The sequence below is a fragment of the Tachyglossus aculeatus genome, chromosome 16, assembly GCF_015852505.1.
Source record: "Tachyglossus aculeatus isolate mTacAcu1 chromosome 16, mTacAcu1.pri, whole genome shotgun sequence".
Classification (NCBI taxonomy): Eukaryota; Metazoa; Chordata; class Mammalia; order Monotremata; family Tachyglossidae; genus Tachyglossus; species Tachyglossus aculeatus.
This window is the reverse complement of record NC_052081.1, coordinates 43,542,760-43,561,037: the sequence shown is the minus strand read 5'-3', so window position 1 is coordinate 43,561,037 and position 18,278 is coordinate 43,542,760. Positions and strand designations below refer to the sequence as shown.

The 18,278-nt window shown below is 46.7% G+C and overlaps 1 protein-coding gene across 3 annotated transcripts in view; it reads right to left on the bottom strand.

The window, feature by feature from the left end:
* The window catches only part of NFYC (nuclear transcription factor Y subunit gamma), a 73,039-nt gene that overhangs the window by 38,815 nt on the left and 15,946 nt on the right, over positions 1-18,278 (bottom strand). The window contains exon 1 of one of the 3 annotated variants that reach the window (XM_038757739.1): positions 10,389-10,643. The exons of 1 other annotated variant lie outside the window; for it this stretch is intronic. The gene's annotated coding sequence lies outside the window, so the exon portion shown is untranslated. Of the gene's footprint in view, positions 1-10,388; positions 10,644-18,278 lie in introns of those variants that run through there. One more of the 3 variants, XM_038757738.1, reaches the window with a different exon arrangement.

The following is an 18,278-nucleotide window of genomic DNA, read 5'->3' as shown; positions in this document are numbered from 1 at the left end:
AGGCTACTAGATCTTACCGGTGCCAAGTCAAATGGAAGGAAGGATGACCTGAAATTCTTGCAAGTCATACCCCTGTTTATAGATCTCAGTATTGCCAATGATCTAAACCTGGGCTCTATTTTAGGAGAGGGGATTATGCCCGGGGACTAATCCATGTGAAATTGCGGTGGCATTTAAATCTCAACACTGAACATCTTGGCCTGTTGACTTGAATCGACACAATGAAAATAGCCCACAATGTGAGGTGAAGCAGCCAATACAGGCTGAGTTAAAAGGATTCTGCTGACTTATATATCTATGGACACTGCTGCCTTTTGCCCCTTCCTCTAAAATCGGAGATGTGTTATATCATTATCCTTCCTCCTCGGACACACTACGGGTGGTGACATTAGAGATTTTAGTCATGTAGGAAAGGATTGATTGGAAAACCCAATTAAACACCAGCTCCTCAAAAACATAGAGCCCTCTCCCTAGTTGCAATTTGATTTTCTAGCCTGTCTTCCCTGTTAGACTGGAAATTCCTTGTAGGCAGGGATTGTGTCTATCAACTTTTACTGTATTGGACTTGCCCAAGCACTCAGTACAGTGCTATGCACATGGCAGGTGCTCAGCAGATGCTCTTGATGACAAAAGTAGTTGACTGTCACCTGTAGACAGTCTATAGGACTACTTCAAAATCTCCTTGGTCAGAAGTTTTTTTTTGGGGGGGGGGAGGTGTGAAGAGAGACAAACCTTGGGTTTTCACTATCCGAGACTGGTGGCAGCAACAGAGGACAAGAAAAAGACAACAACAAAAGAACAGAGCCACTTTCTACATTCCCTCTTTCTTTCTTCAGATCACTAATTCAAATAGACTATGGTCCAGATCCTCATACTGACCAGTTGGAAAAGTTCTGCAAACTTGCTAGGAGGTTTGTTGTGACCCGTAGTGACGATGAGGATGGTGGCATTTGGTAAGCGCTTACTATGTGCCCAGCACTGTTCTAAGTGATTTCCAGCTGGAGGTGGGGGAGGAGAGGAAGGGGCTTGACATGGTCAAGTCCCCTGAAGCTGCAGAGAATCCTTCAGAGGGTTTCATTCCCTGGCCAGTGTGAGCGGGTCTGAGCCGTGGGGAATGTTAGCATGTGAACACGTGTGAGGCGGAGAGGGGCGGGGCTGGGGAGATCCTGTCTTCTCTCTGGTGGTGAGGTGAGGGGAAGCAGTTTTTTTTTTAAATGGCATTTATTAAGCGCTTACTATGTGCAAAGCACTGTTCTAAGTGCTGGGGAGGTTACAAGGTGATCAGGTTGTCCCATGGGGGGCTCACAGTCTTAATCCCCATTTTACAGATGAGGTAACTGAGGCACAGAGAAGTTAAGTGACTTGCCCAAAGTCACACAGCTGACAATTGGCAGAGCCGGGATTTGAACCCATGACCTCTGACTCCAAAACCGGTGCTCTTTCCACTGAGTCACGTTGGTGCCTTCTGCCTTTATCGCCCTGTCGAATTTGCCATCCCAGGCTATCGAATCCATTTCTACGGCTCCTCTTGAGGGGTTCCCAGGCTAAGTCCCTTTCAAGGGGCTGAGTTTTTCCTCTCGAGTTTCCACGCGACTGAGGCTTCTTCAACCGGTCCGGTTCCCTACCCTCCTCCTATCTCGATAGCAATGGGAGAAGGTGGGTGACGGACACTCGGTACTTCCGGACCACTGGGCAGTGCCACGTGTTGGCAGTTGGAGCGTGATGCCCCCCACCCCCCGCCCAGACTCTCATACAAAAATTTAATGAATACTCTAGCCTAATGGACAGTCACAATGGTAGTGGAAAGAAGATGATTCTGGGGTCAGGCCTGCCACTGGCTTGCTGTGGAGTCTTGGGCATGTCCCTACACCTCTTTATGCCACAGTTTCCGCATCTGTAAAATGGGGATAATCCCCGCCTTTCCTTACCTCGCAGGGATGTTGTGAGGACAAAAATGAGGTACGTAATGAATGCTTTGGGAAACCACGTGCTATGTGAAAATTAAGACATTATTATAAACCACCTATAAAACAGCCTAGAGCAGTTTGGGAGATGCCCAACCTAATCCAATTCTTGGCAGGAAGATTATTTTCTGAAGTTACTGAGGGGGCTGTGGCTAAATTGTCCAACGATGCTTTGAAAGGCATCCGACAAATCAGATAAATAAATCTCTGGGAAGTCAGAAGGCACTGGGTTCTAATCCCAGCTCCACCACTTATCTGCTGTGTGACCTTGGACAGGTCCCTTCTCTGAGCCTCAGTTACCTCAACTGTAAAATGGGTATTAAGACTGACCCATGCGGGTCAGGGACTGCATCCAATTTGATAACCTTGTATCTACCCCAGTGCTTAGTACTTTAACACTTTTAATAAACACTTATACCATAAAAAAAACCCAAAAACAAACCTGACAACTCCTTCTGACAAGAGAGCCCGCTTGGGCTTTTTCTAATACCCATTACCCATTTCCCAGGTAACTTCAAAGCAGCTAGCTGTGTAAAAGTGAACTGCCCAAAATTTACACGCAAGAAAATGCTTCCCAATGTCACTTAGTTGATGAAGGCCATGTATCAATAATAATAATAATAATGGCATTTGTTAAGCACTTACTATATGCAAAGCACTGTTCTAAGCACTTGGGTGGATACAAGCTGATCAGGTTGTCCCACATGGGGCTCACAGTCTTAATCCCCATTTTACAGATGAGGTAACTGAGGCACAGAGAAGTTAACTGACTTGCCCAAAGTCACACGGCTGACAAGCGGCGGAGCCAGGATTAGAACCCATGACCCCCGACTCCCAAGCCTGTGCTGTTTCCACTGAGCCACGCTATATGGCCCCCAGAGATCTTGAGGAGTTTCCAGGAAACAAGGCAGCCCGGCGGAGCCTCGGCCCAACCGCACCTTGACTCAGCCCCATGATGGCCAAAATCACCTGGCAAAGGCAAAATGGGCCGCATTTTGGTCTTTTCTCAAAGGTCCGGGGACCCTAGCAGCAATTACCCAGACCATCAGGGGAAGACCTTCAGTCCACCAGAGAAACAGCGAGGCCTAGTGGATAGAGCCCGGACTTGGGAGTCAGAAGGTCCTGGGTTCTAATCCTGGCTCTGTCACTTGTCTGTGTGACCTTGGGCAAATCATTTCACTTCTTTGGGCCTCAGGTCCCTCATCTGTACAGTGGAGATAAAGACTAGAAGCCCTATGTGGGACAGGGACTATGTCCAACCCAATTACATTGAACAGTGCCTGGCACATATTAAGCACTTAAATACCACAATTATTTATTATTATTATTATTCAAAAAACCCACTTTCTCTGGGAGCTGAATTATGAGGGCCTCAGCACTGATGCAGACCTGATGGAAGTCGTGATATTTCTGCAGGAGTAAAGAGCAAATGATTGGACCTGCCGTGATTTAATTATGAGTCCCCTTTCTTCCTCTGAACCAGAGAGCTCAAGGTCACAAGTTAAGTTATGCTATTTTTAAAAAGTTAAACATTCGCTAAGATTTCTTTTATAGCTCTCCCTTTCTAGGGGAAATCAGCCTCCATTCTAACTCTTACTCCCTCACGCCTAGCTGCTTCAGCTAGTGCAGAATTAATTTCATTGACAGAGAATGAACTGAAAACTGGCTGGCAGCAGAATTTACTCCTGAGACACCTACTTTGGTTGCATTTGGGTGGGAGCTTGTGGATTCTTTGGGGGCTGCTACGATGTAAGATCTCTGAGGCCCAGGATCATGTCAACTCACTGTATTGTACTCTTCCAAGCCCTCAGGACAGTGCTCTGCCCAGAGTAAGTACTCAATCTTACCCAATGAATGCTTCTCAACAACCTAGCAATTCTAAAGGAGTTAAGGGCAGGGGGTGAAGGAAGGTGTAACAATAAAACCACTCGAACAAAATGAATTTCTAAAAACCGTGGGTTCTCTGATGCATTCCATTCAACTATCCTCAACTACAACTTGTAGATGCAGGGCTGTTAAGTGCTGAATAACTGAATCAATTCCCCCAAACGTAGAAGAACAAGGGATCATTACTCAGCTGCAGGAAAACACCTAATCAGAAATGAAGTTAATCAGGTTCACTTGACCACAGGTAGTCCAGGTGGAATTCAATGCTCTGAAAATCTCTCTAAAAACCTGCACGAGGTAGGACCCGATTCGATTTAAAACACATCGGGTCCTACCTCGTTTCGATTTAAAACACACATCGGCATTTGCGGGAGAAAAACCGGCCTGGGCAAACTACCGTTTTGTGATTGCAAGTACTTATGCTACTCACCTCACTGCCCAGCCCCACAGCACTTATGTTCGTATTTTTATACTCAGTGGCTTCCTCCTCTTAGTAATGTGTCAATGTCCGTCTACTCCTGATAGATTGCAAGCTCCTTAAGGGGAGGGCTCGTGTCTACCTACTCTATCGTACTCTCCCAAATGTTTAGTTCAGGGCCCTGGAAAGAGTAGGTGCACAATAAATACCACTGATTGATTGCATGAACTCCACTATTTACTTGATGGTTGCCATTTCCGTCTCCTCTGTTTTAAAATTAAGCACCCTTTTGCCCCTCCAACCAATCAATCAAGGGTACTTATTCAGTGCTTGCTGTGTGCAGGGCACTGCACTAGGTGCTTGGGAGAGGACAACACAAGAGTTGGAAGACAGGTTCATTCTCCCTCCTAGTCAGTCCCACTTATGAACATATCTGTAATTTGATTTATTTATATTAACGTCCACCTCTCACTCTAGACTGTAAGTTCGTTGTAGACATGGAATGTCCCAAGCACTCAGTTCAGTTCTCTGCACAACAGTAAGCCCTCAATAAATACGACTGACTGGACACAAGAGTGTACAGGGGAGACTGACATAAAATAAATTAAGTATACACGTACATACGCGCTGTGGGGCTGAAGAGTGTCTTATGAAACCAAGCCCAATCCTTCTGGAAAACCAGCTGGCCTTGGGTTTATGCTAAACAGAAAATTTGCTCAAGTCTGGGGCAATATGAGAGTTGATTCAGATTCTGTGGCTGCAAAACCCAGAAAAGCCCTCAGGCCTACCTAGGCCAGGTGTGGACCATTAGCTTCTGAACTGATGGAAAGCTTTTTGGAGTACGCAGTTGGCAGATACGGGACACTCACAAACTGCGCTAAAGGCTAAGTGTGCTGCTGCAGCATATTTTATGATAAACAGACTCCATATTTGAGACATTTTAACTTATCCCATGCCCCACTTCCTAGCTCTGCGGCAGCAATTTAGCAGAGAGGAGGGGGAAGCGGACACCAACCCCGTGAAAAGTAACGAAAGAGGGAAAACTCGAATGAATAAACACACAACGAGTGGCTGTCGCTTCCAGTGGGGTGGGGGGGGGGAGGGAAATGGAAGGATGTACGGACATAGACACTAACTCTTGAAAACAACATTCCTTCGAGACGATGGAAGAGAAGTTATCTGAACCAAAAGCATTCAGTTCAAGAAGAAGAAGAAAAAAATGAAACACACACAAGACACTTAGAGGCTGGGACCCCTTTGGGTAGTGAACTTGAGTGTGGAGGGAGGAGGGTTTCTGTGAAAGAGCAACATTGTTTACATATTTCTAACTGGGTATGGCATCTAGCGGGCTCTGTAATAATAATAATAATAGTATTTGTTAAGCGCTTAGTATGTGCAAAGCACTGTTCTAAGCACTGGGGAGTTTACAAGGTGATCAGGTTGTCCCACAGGGGGCTCACAGTCTTAATCCCCATTTTACAGATGGGGTAACTGAGGTCCAGAGAAGTGAAGTGACTTGCCCAAAGTCACACAGCTGACAGTTGGCGGAGCCGGGATTTGAACCCATGACCTCTGGCTCCAAAGCCCGGGCTCTTTCCACTGAGCCACACTGCTTCCCACGCTGCTTCTATAAACAACGGTGGGATGAAACAAGTACACGGGAAAAACTTTTTTAGATGGGGCTCCTATGTTTGTAAAGAAAAGGCTGTGCTGACCGTGGCTACTACAGTCGGGCGGGGGAGGCAAGTACCTCCCTTCGTTTCGGCTCCTGGGAAGCTCTGGGACTCTTAGTAAACTTGGCCTCTACACGAGTACATCTTTGTTGCTCTATTCATTTATTTATTTATTTTACTTGTACATATCTATTCTATTTATTTTATTTTGTTAGTATGTTTGGTTTTGTTCTCTGTCTCCCCCTTTTAGACTGTGAGCCCACTGTTGGGTAGGGACTGTCTCTGTATGTTGCCAACTTGTACTTCCCAAGCGCTTAGTACAGTGCTCTGCACACAATAAGCGCTCAATAAATACGATTGATGATGATGATGATGAGGCCCAGGCCCAATCCGCTTGGGGAAAGGAGGCCCAGTGTCGGGCTCGCCTGGGCTTTAGAGGAAGTGACCTAATAAGATGGGAAGTTATAAACAGATGACGAAATTCCCATCCCCCAGGACCAACATATACATTTATAAAAATAGATGCCTTGAGACCTGTACAGAGAGGGTAAAGACGCCCCTCCCACCAAGGAATTCCCAGCCCTTTTTCCTGGGAAAATGGTCTGGTGGCAGGTGTTGAGTGCCCTTGGAGATTTTGTGCAGATTTTAAACAGAGAGAGAGAGAGAGCGCGAGGGGCCCACTCTAAAAATTTCCACTTCCAGTAATCCAAGGTGATGACCGCTATTAGCGCTCAAGCTCAACTACTGGCCAAGATCAGATCATATGACTCCATTGGCCAAAATAGAGGCATCAGGCCCAAGTAAAATAAATAAATAACCAGCAGCAGGAGCTTAGAGTTAAAACGATTGGCCCGTTTGCTTCAAAAGTGACCTCTGCCAGGCAACCATTATAACCTATGGAGCAAGAGTTTTCCATCGCAGGGCTCAATGCTAATAGATTTACAAGTTTTCCCTCTTAGGAGAGACCCATGACTTGTAGCAAGGGCAAAGAGCAGGGACACTGGGTCCAGGGGAAACTGGCCTGAAAACACACATACATGGAAAAAAGTGTTACTTTCACCCTAAGCTTTTGTACCCAGAGTAAAACAAGGTACAACTTCATCTCCTCGGCCTTCCTGGAGGTGGAGAAAAGGGAAAGGGTAAATGGGAAGGAGGTCACCACCAACAGTATTGACTGAGGGTTTTGTGGAAAGGAAAGTGACGTGGCCTAGAGGCAACAGCACAGGCCCGGGACTCAGAAGACCTGGGTTCTAATCCCGGCTTTGCCACTTGCCAGCTGTGTGACCTTGGGCAAGTCACTAAACATCTCCATGCCCCAGTCTCCTCAGTCTGTGAGTCCCAAATGGGACAGGGACTGTGTCCAACCTGATTATCCTGCATTTATCCCAGAGCTTAGTACAGTGCTTGGCACATCGTATGCAATTAAATACCATAATTACTATTACTAATAGGGACTTGGGTGCCCGATCCAGAACTCCCCTGCCACCGCCCTCAAGTCTTCACAGACTTTTTTTTTCCCCCTGGCCTTCCTGAGGGAAGCCAGGCCAAGCCCTACCTATTTTAACCCTAGAAGTGGTTTAGAATTCCTAATAGCTCCAGGGCCTGATAGTCCCCAAACTTCCAGCAACCAACCCTGAGAATCTGTCTTCCCAAGTTCTTTTCCTTTTGGCTTTTGAGACCGAGAGCTCCCAGGTTGGTTCTCTGCAAATTCATCTTCACTTTTCTGGGAAAGGACCCGGGAAGAGCTTTAACAAGGTCACTCTCCAACCCATCTAACTACACGAGGAAGCACTTTAGCCGCTCCGAACTTCTTCAACCTGTCTAGTTCCTCCTGAAGTTTAAACTCGGTGGTTCTCACTCTCTACAAACATCCCTGTCCACAGCTCAGGTTAGGACCCCTACTTCTCCCTGCCCACACCCCTAAAGCCAGCAGTTACTAGCACTCTTGCCCAGAATTCCCAATCAGTTTTAAATCATGAACAAAATTCTCTGGAGCTGGTATGGCCCACCACGGATGCATTATTTTAAGAAAAAATAAACAACTCTACAGGTTTCTTGGCAAAGTTTAACCTTAGCAAACACTCCTTACCAGTTTGTTACTTAACTTCCCAGAACAATGAGCATTTTCTGAAGTGCAGATAAGCGTTCCAAACACCCCTGTCCCTTCACCCCCGCCCCCCCCCCCCCACAAAGTTTCACAAACACAATTTACTTTGAACTCTTGAAATACCATTCCCAGGCCAAGAACTCTATAGATTACAAAGACCCGAACAGCAGATGAGGAATGCTGAATCTATGTCAGGCAGTTGGCTGGACTGTCATACCAAAGAGATTTAAAATCTTTTTGGCAGGGGGAAGGAAGTGGGGAGCGGGAGAGATTGAGAGCAATACTATTGTCTCCCTGTCGAAAATGCCTTCTCATTCGAATCTATAATCTGTGCTCACTAACCACTGCGTACCAGACATCAGAAGTACATTCCCCTTTCATCTCTGGGGCAGCTATTCAGTCCGAAGCTGTATAAACAAACTTTGCCCTTCATTCTCTAAACTCTCGCAGCAGCGTTTCAAGGTCACTCTTGCTAACGACGGAGGCCTGCTTCTGGCAACTTTTACTGCAGTACCACTCCGAACTGACGAGCCCCATATCCAAACCCTTCTTCGTCAGACTCGGAAAACCCCTTTCACGGGAGAGGGGGACCCTTGCCGACTCCCCGAAAAGACTTCTAAGCGAAAAGGAGCCGTTCTTCTCCTAATTCCAGGACTGTCCTTCGCTGGCTCCCGCTTCCCTTTGGAGCCTGTCTGCTGCGGGAACATTCCAATGACCTTCAATTCTTATTTGCAAGTAAGAAAAAAAAAAAAGAAAGCCCAAGGATGGCTTCCATTTAGGAAGTGTTTGGGGGAACGTTGGGCCAAAAGATGAAAGGCTTTCTTACCTTCTTCTCTGCTCTCGCCCCCCCCCGCCCTGACTGGCTTCTAATAATAATAATAATGATGGCATTTGTTAAGCACTTACTACGTGCGAAGCACTGTTCTAAGCGCTAATTAGCAACCTGTACTATATCCCCCCCGGATCGCAGGACCCCATAAAAACAAACTAACCATTACCTGTAAGGGCATAGGGTGATCATGGCTAACTTTCCTACTCGATAAACTGCGGCCCTCATCCTTGGTCTTTAATAAATCTGTCAAACTGAACAGGAGAGGCGTCTCGCAGATAAAAGAAAGGAATGATCCGAGAGAAATGTGTGAAATTCGTGGGATACATTTCCTTCCAACACTCGAGACCTTGGCGGTTTGGAGGGGAAGCGTGTTCTGGGCCGGCATTCTTAACATTAATGGGCACATCCAAACCGCAATATCATCCCCTACAACAACTGGTGCCCACCCAAAATTGGGGAACGGGTGGGGAGAGCAAAGTTAATGGCAGAATTTAACTTTATGATCTGGGGCCTTCGGTAGGGCAACCTACTTTCCAAGTGCCAATCGCATTTTCACACCAATTCCGAACGGTACGTCAGCGACCTCCTGTCCCCTCTGCAAACACATCTGTCTACAGACATCATCAGGAAACCCCAAACTCCTACACCGTCCCCCTCCCCCAACCGGCTTATTTCTGGAGGAAAGCTTCACTGCCCTTGAACAAAGGAAGATTATTTGAAAAAATAGTTTAGCACTCTGACTGTGTGCCCACCACGCGAAGAGCGAAGTGCTTTTCCGCTGTGTTTTCCTCGAAAATGATTCATTCATTCATTCAATCGCATTTATTGAGCGCTTACTGTGTGCAGCGCACTGTACTAAGCGCTTGGGAAGTACAAGTTGGCAACATATAGAGACGGTCCCTACCCAACAGTGGGCTCACAGTCTAGAAGGGGGAGACACACAACAAAACAGAGAAGCAGCGTGGCTCAGTGGGAAGGGCCCGGGCTTTGGAGTCAGAGGTCATGGGTTCCAATCCCGGCTCCGCCACTTGTCAGCTGTGTGACTTTGGGCGAGTCACTTCACTTCTCTGGGCCTCAGTTGCCCTCATCTGCAAAATGGGGATGAAGACTGTGAGCCCCCCGTGGGACAACCTGATCACCTTGTAACCTCCCCAGCGCTTAGAACACAGTAAGCGCTTAACGAATGCTATCATTAAAACAAACCATATTAACAAAACAACATACTAACAAAATAATTTAACCTTCCCTTCTGGAACCTGCCCTTATCGCTCCTGAACTTAAAAAAGAAAAAACCCCAACAAACCCAAACCTCCCCCCCCGCCGCCGGAAAACAACCACCACCCCACCACCAACCGAAGGGCGTGCAAACCCCAGACGGAGCAAGGTACTGTAGGTGCACCCGAAGGTATGCCCGGAATGTCAAGTGGCCATTTTCTGAAACAGTGCAACTTGTCTCCCCTCCCTGCAGCGAAGCAGTTTCCAACGGCAAACAAAGAATGAAACTTACCGGGGACTGCGTTAATTTTACATGGGGTTATTTACACCTCCTCGGACAGGGAGAATTGAAGTCACTCTCAGCCGCCCCCCACCACCACAAAAGGCGAACAAAAGGCGGCAGGAGAGGCGGAAACACGGTTCAGGCGTGTGCACTGGCGTCGGCAACGGAGAGGCTGCCCTCCCCGCCAACTATTCGCCATTTTTCTTTGTCTTTGAGCTGACCCCTGCCTCGGTCCCAAACTCCGAGGCTCCCAATGCAGCCCCGCAGCCTCCTTCCACTTTAACAGGCAAAGGCATGCAATCTAGCCTGCTATTGGACGCCGAGCCCCGCCCCCGGCGCCTCCCGATTGGCCGAGCGGCGGGAGCGGCGGCCCAGGCCGGGCGCCCATTGGCCGGCCACGTCACCGCGGGCCGCCTCGCTCCACTTCCTGTGTTAAAGTTACCTTGAGAGGCGGAGTAGGGGTCAGACGGCGAGGCGGCCGGTTGAAGGCCGCTCCGCCATGAGGCCTCCCTCCCTCCCTCCCTGGACCATTTTGCCGAAGTCCCCCCCACCCCACCGGGGGCCTCCTTATTGGCCGCCGGAGTTCCGTTGCCCCCCCCCAAAAAAAATTTAAGGTCATTTAGGCTTTTAGACTGTGAGCCCACTGTTGGGTAGGGCTCTATATGTTGCCAATTTGTACTTCCCAAGCGCTTAGTACAGCGCTCTGCACATAGTAAGCGCTCAATAAATACGATTGATTGATTTAGGCGCTCCCCACTGGCCGCCCAAAATGTCCGCATGACATCAGTACTGTACCCTCCGGCCGCTCGTCGGGGAGCGCACGTCGGAAAGTTACTATAGGGGCTTCAACTGATCCGTATCATGATAATGATGGCATTTGTGGAGCGCTTACTATGTGCGAAGCACTGTTCATTCAATCGGAAGGTTACTATATGGGCTTCAACTGATCCGTATCATGATAGTGATGGCATTTGTTGTGCTTCGCACATAGTAAGCACTCTGCTCATGCAATCAGAAAGTTACTATATGGGCTTCAACTGATCCGTATCATGATAGTGATGGCATTTGTTGAGCGCTTACTACGTACACTGTTCATTCAATCGGAAAGTTACTATATGGGCTTCAACTGATCTGTATCGTGATAATGATGGAATTTGTTGAGCGCTATGTGCGAGGCACTGTTCATTCAATCGGAAAGTTACTATATGGGCTTCAACTGATCCATATCATGATAGTGATGGCATTTGTTGAGCGCTTACTATGTGCGAAGCACTGTTCAATCGGAAAGTTACTATATGGGCTTCAACTGATCCGTATCATGATAGTGATGGCATTTGTTGAGCGCTTACTATGTGCGAAGCAATGTTCATTCAATCGGAAAGTTACTATATGGGCTTCAACTGATCCATATCATGATAGTCATTCAATCGGAAAGTTACTATATGGGCTTCAACTGATCCGTATCATGATAATGATGGAATTTGTTGAGCACTTACTATATGCAAAGCACTGTTCATTCAATAGGAAAGTTACTATACGGGCTTCAACTGATCCGTATCATGATAGTGATGGCATTTGTTGAGCACTTACTACGTACACTGTTCATTCAATCGGAAAGTTACTATATGGGCTTCAACTGATCCGTATCATAATAATGATGGAATTTGTTGAGCGCTTACTATATGCAAAGCACTGTTCATTCAATCAGAAAGTTACTATATGGGCTTCAACTGATCCGTATCATGATAGTGTCATTCAATCGGTAAGTTACTATATGGGCTTCAACTGATCCGTATCATGATAATGATGGAATTTGTTGAGCGCTTACTATGTGTGAGGCACTGGTCATTCAATCAGAAAGTTACTATATGGGCTTCAACTGATCCGTATCATGATAGTGATGGCATTTGTTGAGCACTTACTATCATCATCAATCGTATTTATTGAGCACTTACTGTGTGCAGAGCACTGTACTTAGCGCTTGGGAAGTACAAGTTGGCAACATATAGAGACGGTCCCTACCCAACAGTGGGCTCACAGTCTAAAAGGGGGAGACAGAGAACAAAACCAAACATACTAACAAAACTTACTATGTGCGAAGCACTGTTCATTCAATAGGAAAGTTACTATATGGGCTTCAACTGATCTGTATCATAATGATGGAATTTGTTGAGTGCTTACTATGTGCAAAGCACTGTTCATTCAATCGGAAAGTTACTATATGGGCTTCAACTGATCCGTATCATGATAATGATGGCATTTGTTGAGCGCTTACTATGTGCGAAGCACTGTTCATTCAATCGGAAAGTTACTATATGGGCTTCAACTGATCCGTATCATGATAATGATGGAATTTGTTGAGCGCTTACTGTGTGCGAAGCACTGTTCATTCAATCGGAAAGTTACTATATGGGCTTCAACTGATCCGTATCATGACAGTGATGGCATTTGTTGAGCGCTTACTATGTGCAAAGCACTGTTCATTCAATCAGAAAGTTACTATATGGGCTTCAACTGATCCGTATCATGATAGTGATGGCATTTGTTGAGCGCTTACTATGTGCAAAGCACCGTTCATTCAATCGGAAAGTTACTATATGGGCTTCAACTGATCCGTATCATGATAATGATGGAATTTGTTGAGCGCTTACTATGTGCAAAGCACTGTTCATTCAATCGGAAAGTTACTATATGGGCTTCAACTGATCCGTATCATGATAATAATGGAATTTGTTGAGCACTTACTATGTGCAAAGCACTGTTCATTCAATAGGAAAGTTACTATATGGGCTTCAACTGATCCGTATCATGATAGTGATGGCATTTGTTGAGCGCTTACTATGTGCAAAGCACTGTTCATTCAATCGGAAAGTTACTATATGGGCTTCAACTGGTCCGTATCACGATAATGATAGAATTTGTTGAGCTCTTACTATGTGCAAAGCACTGTTCATTCAATCGGAAAATTACTATATGGGCTTCAACTGATCCGTATCATGATAATGATGGCATCTGTTGAGCGCTTACTATGTGCAAAGCGCTGTTCATTCAATCGTATTTATTGAGCGCTTGCTGTGTGCAGAGCACTGTACTAAGCGCTTGGGAGGTCCAAGTTGGCAACATACAGAGACGGTCCCAACCCAACAGTGGGTTCACAGTCTAGAAACTGGCTCACAGCACTGTTCTAAGTACTGGGGGGATTCAAGGTGATCAAGTTGTCCCACGTGGGGCTCGTGGTCTTAATCCCCATTTTACAGATGAGGTCACTGAGGCTCAGAGAATAATAATAATAATGGCATTTATTAAGCGCTTACTATGTGCAAAGCACTGTTTTAAGCACTGGGGAGGTTACAAGGTAATCAGGTTGTCCCACCGGGGGCTGACAGTCTTAATCCCCATTTTACAGATGAGGTCACTGAGGCTCAGAGAATAATAATAATTATGGCATTTATTAAGTGCTTACTATGTGCAAAGCACTGTTCTAAGTGCTGGGGAGGTTACAAGGTGATCAGGTTGTCCCACGGGGAGCTCACGGTCTTAATCCCCATTTTACAGATGAGGTCCCTGAAGCTCAGAGAAGTTAAGTGACTTTCCCAAGGTCACACGGCAGACGTGGCGGAGCCGGGATTAGAACCCATGACCTCTGACTTCAAAGCCCGTGCTCTTTCCACTGAGCCAAGGCAGCAAAAAACCAACTTGGGGGGCCAGAGGTGGGGGAGCGAGCATCCGATGGCCCCACGAGGATGAAGTGGATGGAGCAGAATAGAGGCAAAACTACTTGGAGTCCGGGCCCCGTGGGTTTTGTAGAGACCTCAGAGGGGACTGAGCATAAGTGGGAGGGGGTGTCTTCCCAAACACGGATCTGTCTCTCATTCAATCGTATTTATTGAGCGCTTACTGTGTGCAGAGCACTCTACTGAGCGCTTATTATCCCACTACAGTGCTACTAAATCAAGAGCCAGCAAACCAGGCAGGGTTCTCGGTGACACTTTAAAAGCACTTTAAAAGCACTGGGATATGAAGATGATGATGGTATTTGTTAAGCGCTTACTATGTGCAAATCACTGTTCTAAGCGCTGGGGAAGTTACAAGGTGATCAGGTTGTCCCACGTGGGGCTCACAGTCTTAATCCCCATTTTACAGATGAGGTAATTTAGGCACAGAGATAGGATGTTCTGAGAGATCCTTTAATTTGGGGGGCATGGGAGTAGGCGCCCCCCTCCCAAATAACTGCTCAACAGAGCTTCCTTTGGGACAGTTTAGGATGCTGAAAGAAAATCCAATGAGAAATCAGGGCGGAGGGGGCAGAGAAACGAGAGGAGCCTCTCAAAGGGAGAAGGAACGCTACCTACCACATGATTCCTGAGCTATTAAAAAAAAATGCATTGCGGAAAGTTTCTTTTAAGCCGGACAGATGGAAATATCTGGGCTTCAAGCGCTCAGCTAGAAGATGTTATTGATTGGCTTTTAAAGATTGACCATCTAAGACTTTTTGTTCTGTGATCTCCTCTTTCAGTCCAACTTGCAAATACAAACAGAATCCAAATGGTCTTGCTGCGGGGAGGAGATAGGGGATACGTCTTCTGCTTGCTATTTTGAACTTCTGAGATGTTTGGAGAGCCATATTGTGGCGGGGGGGGGAGATCAGGTCACAGATTTGTTTACTGACTTTATACCTGCTCAAGTTTTAGTGGGCAGGCGCAAACCAGGATCCGCCCAATATATCTGACAGCTGGGCGACACTCCCACTACAGTAAAGTTTAAATCGTGCCAGTTAAAAACAAAACCACACTTTGTTCCCTGAGCTTCAACAACCAATGGTCCCGCAGCAACTCGCAGGAGGAGAGGAGGTCAAAAGATCCCGCTAAGCCGCCCCCAAGCAGAGAAGGGCTGGATCTGGAGTCCAAGATGAAAGGAACTGTTTTTAACCAACCCCTCTAACCTCCCCAAACAGAAGTAAGATGGTAAGTGGGTTCTCCTCTTACGGCTGACAGCTGAAAAAGAACGACATTGCTTCTTGAAATTCTTCAGAGCACAGCCATGAGCCGTCACCCTGGGCCTCCGGAGAGATCAAACTAGAGACCCTGGAATCCGATCCCTTAACCAAAGACTCTTTCTCCACGACCCCCGGGGCGTTGGACACAAAATGCTGTAGAGCCCTGGGGATACAAAAGCCACTCCAAAAGGTAGGGCCTTCAATACAGATGAAAAGGAGGAAGGAAGCGAGAGATTTGTACAACAGTAATAATAAATAGTAATTGTGGTATTTCTTAAGTGCTTACTATATACAGACACTATACTAAGCGCTGGGGTGGATAGAAACCAATTGGCTTGGCACACGGGTTCACAGTCTCAACCCCCACTTTATAGATGAGTAACAGGCCCATTCATTCAATCGTATTTATTGAGCGCTTACTGTGTGCAGAGCACTGTACTAAGCGCTTGGGAAGTCCAAGTTGGCAACATATAGAGACGGCCCCTACCCAACAACGGGCTCACAGTCTAGAAGGCGGAGACAGACAACAAAACAAAACATATTAACAAAATAAAATAAATAGAATATGTAAAAATAGAGTAATAAATATGTACAAACATTTACATATATACAGGTGCTGTGGGGAGGGGAAGGAGGTAAGGCGGGGGGGGAGGGGGAGGAGGGGGATAGGAAGGAGGGGGCTCAGTCTGGGGCCCAGGGAAGTGAAGTGATTTGCCCAAGGTCATACAGCAGACAAGTGGCGGTGTCGGGATTAGAACCCACAACCTTCTGACTCCCAATCCGGGCTCTACCCATTCTGCCCTCAGCAAGTGGTGATTTCAGCACTTTAAAAAGAGCAGACCTGCTAACCTGCATTTGCCCTGACACTTCCACTTATATTTCGGGGCCAGTGGATATGTGGGGTGGGGGTGGGGGTGGGGGTGGGGGCGCGACTAGAAGCAGCGTGGCCTACTGGAAAGACCCCAGCCCTGGGAGTCAGAGGACCTGGGTTCAAATCCTGACTCCGCCACTTGTCCGTTGTGTGACTTTGGGTAAGTCACTTCACTTCTCTGGGCCCTGGGTTCTCTCATCTGCAAAATGGGGGGTTGATATGTTTTCCCTCCTATTTAGACTAAGCCCCATGTGGGACCTGCTGACCTTGAATCTACCCCAGCGCTTAGTACAGTGCTTGGCACATAATAAGCATTCAACAAACACCACAATTACTATTAAAAGTCGAGGGGATGAGAAACCATTTCTTCTGAACTACACAGTCATGAATTCAAACCATTATTCCTCATCAAAAATCCTGAGTACCCTTAGGGATGAAGTCACTGAGCAGCACAAGCGTCCTGTCCAAAGTCACAAACTGAACGAGAATAAACGAGTCCTCTTTGGGTTCCGGGCAGCTGCTTGGTCCAAGCTATCATGTCTGGGGTTTTCTCTTTTCCCACCTTGATACATCGTCATCTGCCAGGGACCAAAAAATCCCCTAGGATGGGGAAGAAAAGGAGAGGGAAGGCTTCACAGATATTTCAGAGGGTCTCAGCTCCCTGTCCTGAGAGACCCCCGTGTTCCACATGACACTTTCCCCTGGCCTTGGGTGCCAGCTGTGTTGGAAGGCAAAACTGCCCAACTGGTGGGTCCTGGCAGCCTCAAATGCCAGAAATTATTATTATTATTATATTATCATCATCATCATCATCATTATGGTATTTGTTATGCATCATCATCATCATGGTATTTGTTATGCACCAAGCACTGTTCTGGGGTAGATACAAGGTAACCAGTTGTCCCATGTGGAGCTCATAGTCTTAATCCCCATTTTACAGATGAGGTACCTGAGACACAGAGAAGCCAAGTGACTTGCCCAAGGTCACACAGCAGGCAAGTGGTGGAGCTGGGATTTGAACTCACGTCCTCTGATTCCCAAGACCAAGCTCTTGCCACTACTAAGCGCTAGGGTGGATACAAGCTAACCTGGTTGGACATAGTTCATATCCCTCATGGTGCTCACAGTCTTAATCCCCAATTTACAGATGAAGGAACTGAGGTCCAGATAAGTGAAGTAACTTGCCCAAGGGCACGCAGCGGACAAGTGGCAACTCCCAGCCCTGTGCTCTATCCACTAGGCCACGCTGCTTCTCCAAAATTTTACTGGATGGCTGAGACCCAGTACTAGCTGAGGGAGCACTCCAGCATGGTTCAGAGATGGTTTACAGTCCCTACAGTTCATCTAATAATAACAATAATAATAATTATTATTATGATATTTGTTAAGCGCTTACTGTTTGCCAGGCACTGTACTAAGTGCTGGGGTGAACACAAGCCAATGAGGCTGGACACAGTCCCTGTCCCACCTGGGGCTCAGTCTCAATACTGTAGACTGTAAACTCATCCTCTAAACCGTCAGTTCGTTTTGGGCAGGGAATGTGTCTGCTAATTCTGTTGTATTATAATGTAATAATGTAATGTAATAATGGCATTTGTTAAGCGCTTACTATGTGCAAAGCACTGTTCTAAGCGCTGGGGGGGGGGGGGTACAAGGTGATCGTGGCTCAGTGGGAAGAGCCCGGGCTTTGGAGTCAGAGGTCGCAGGTTCAAATCCCGGCTCTGCCAATTGTCAGCTGTGTGACTTTGGGCAAGTCACTTCACTTCTCTGTGCCTCAGTTACCTCATCTGTAAAATGGGGATTAAGACTGTGAGCCCCCTGTGGGACAACCTGATCACCTTGTAACCTCCCCAGCGCTTAGAACAGTGCTTTGCACATAGTAAGCGCTTAATAAATGCCATTATTATTATTATTATTATTATTATCAGGTTGTCCCACATATTCTACAATCAACTCCCACACAACAGTGGAAACAGCCCTGCATTCTAACGGCTTTCCACAATGAAAACGTCCAATGACTTTGTCAATGTAG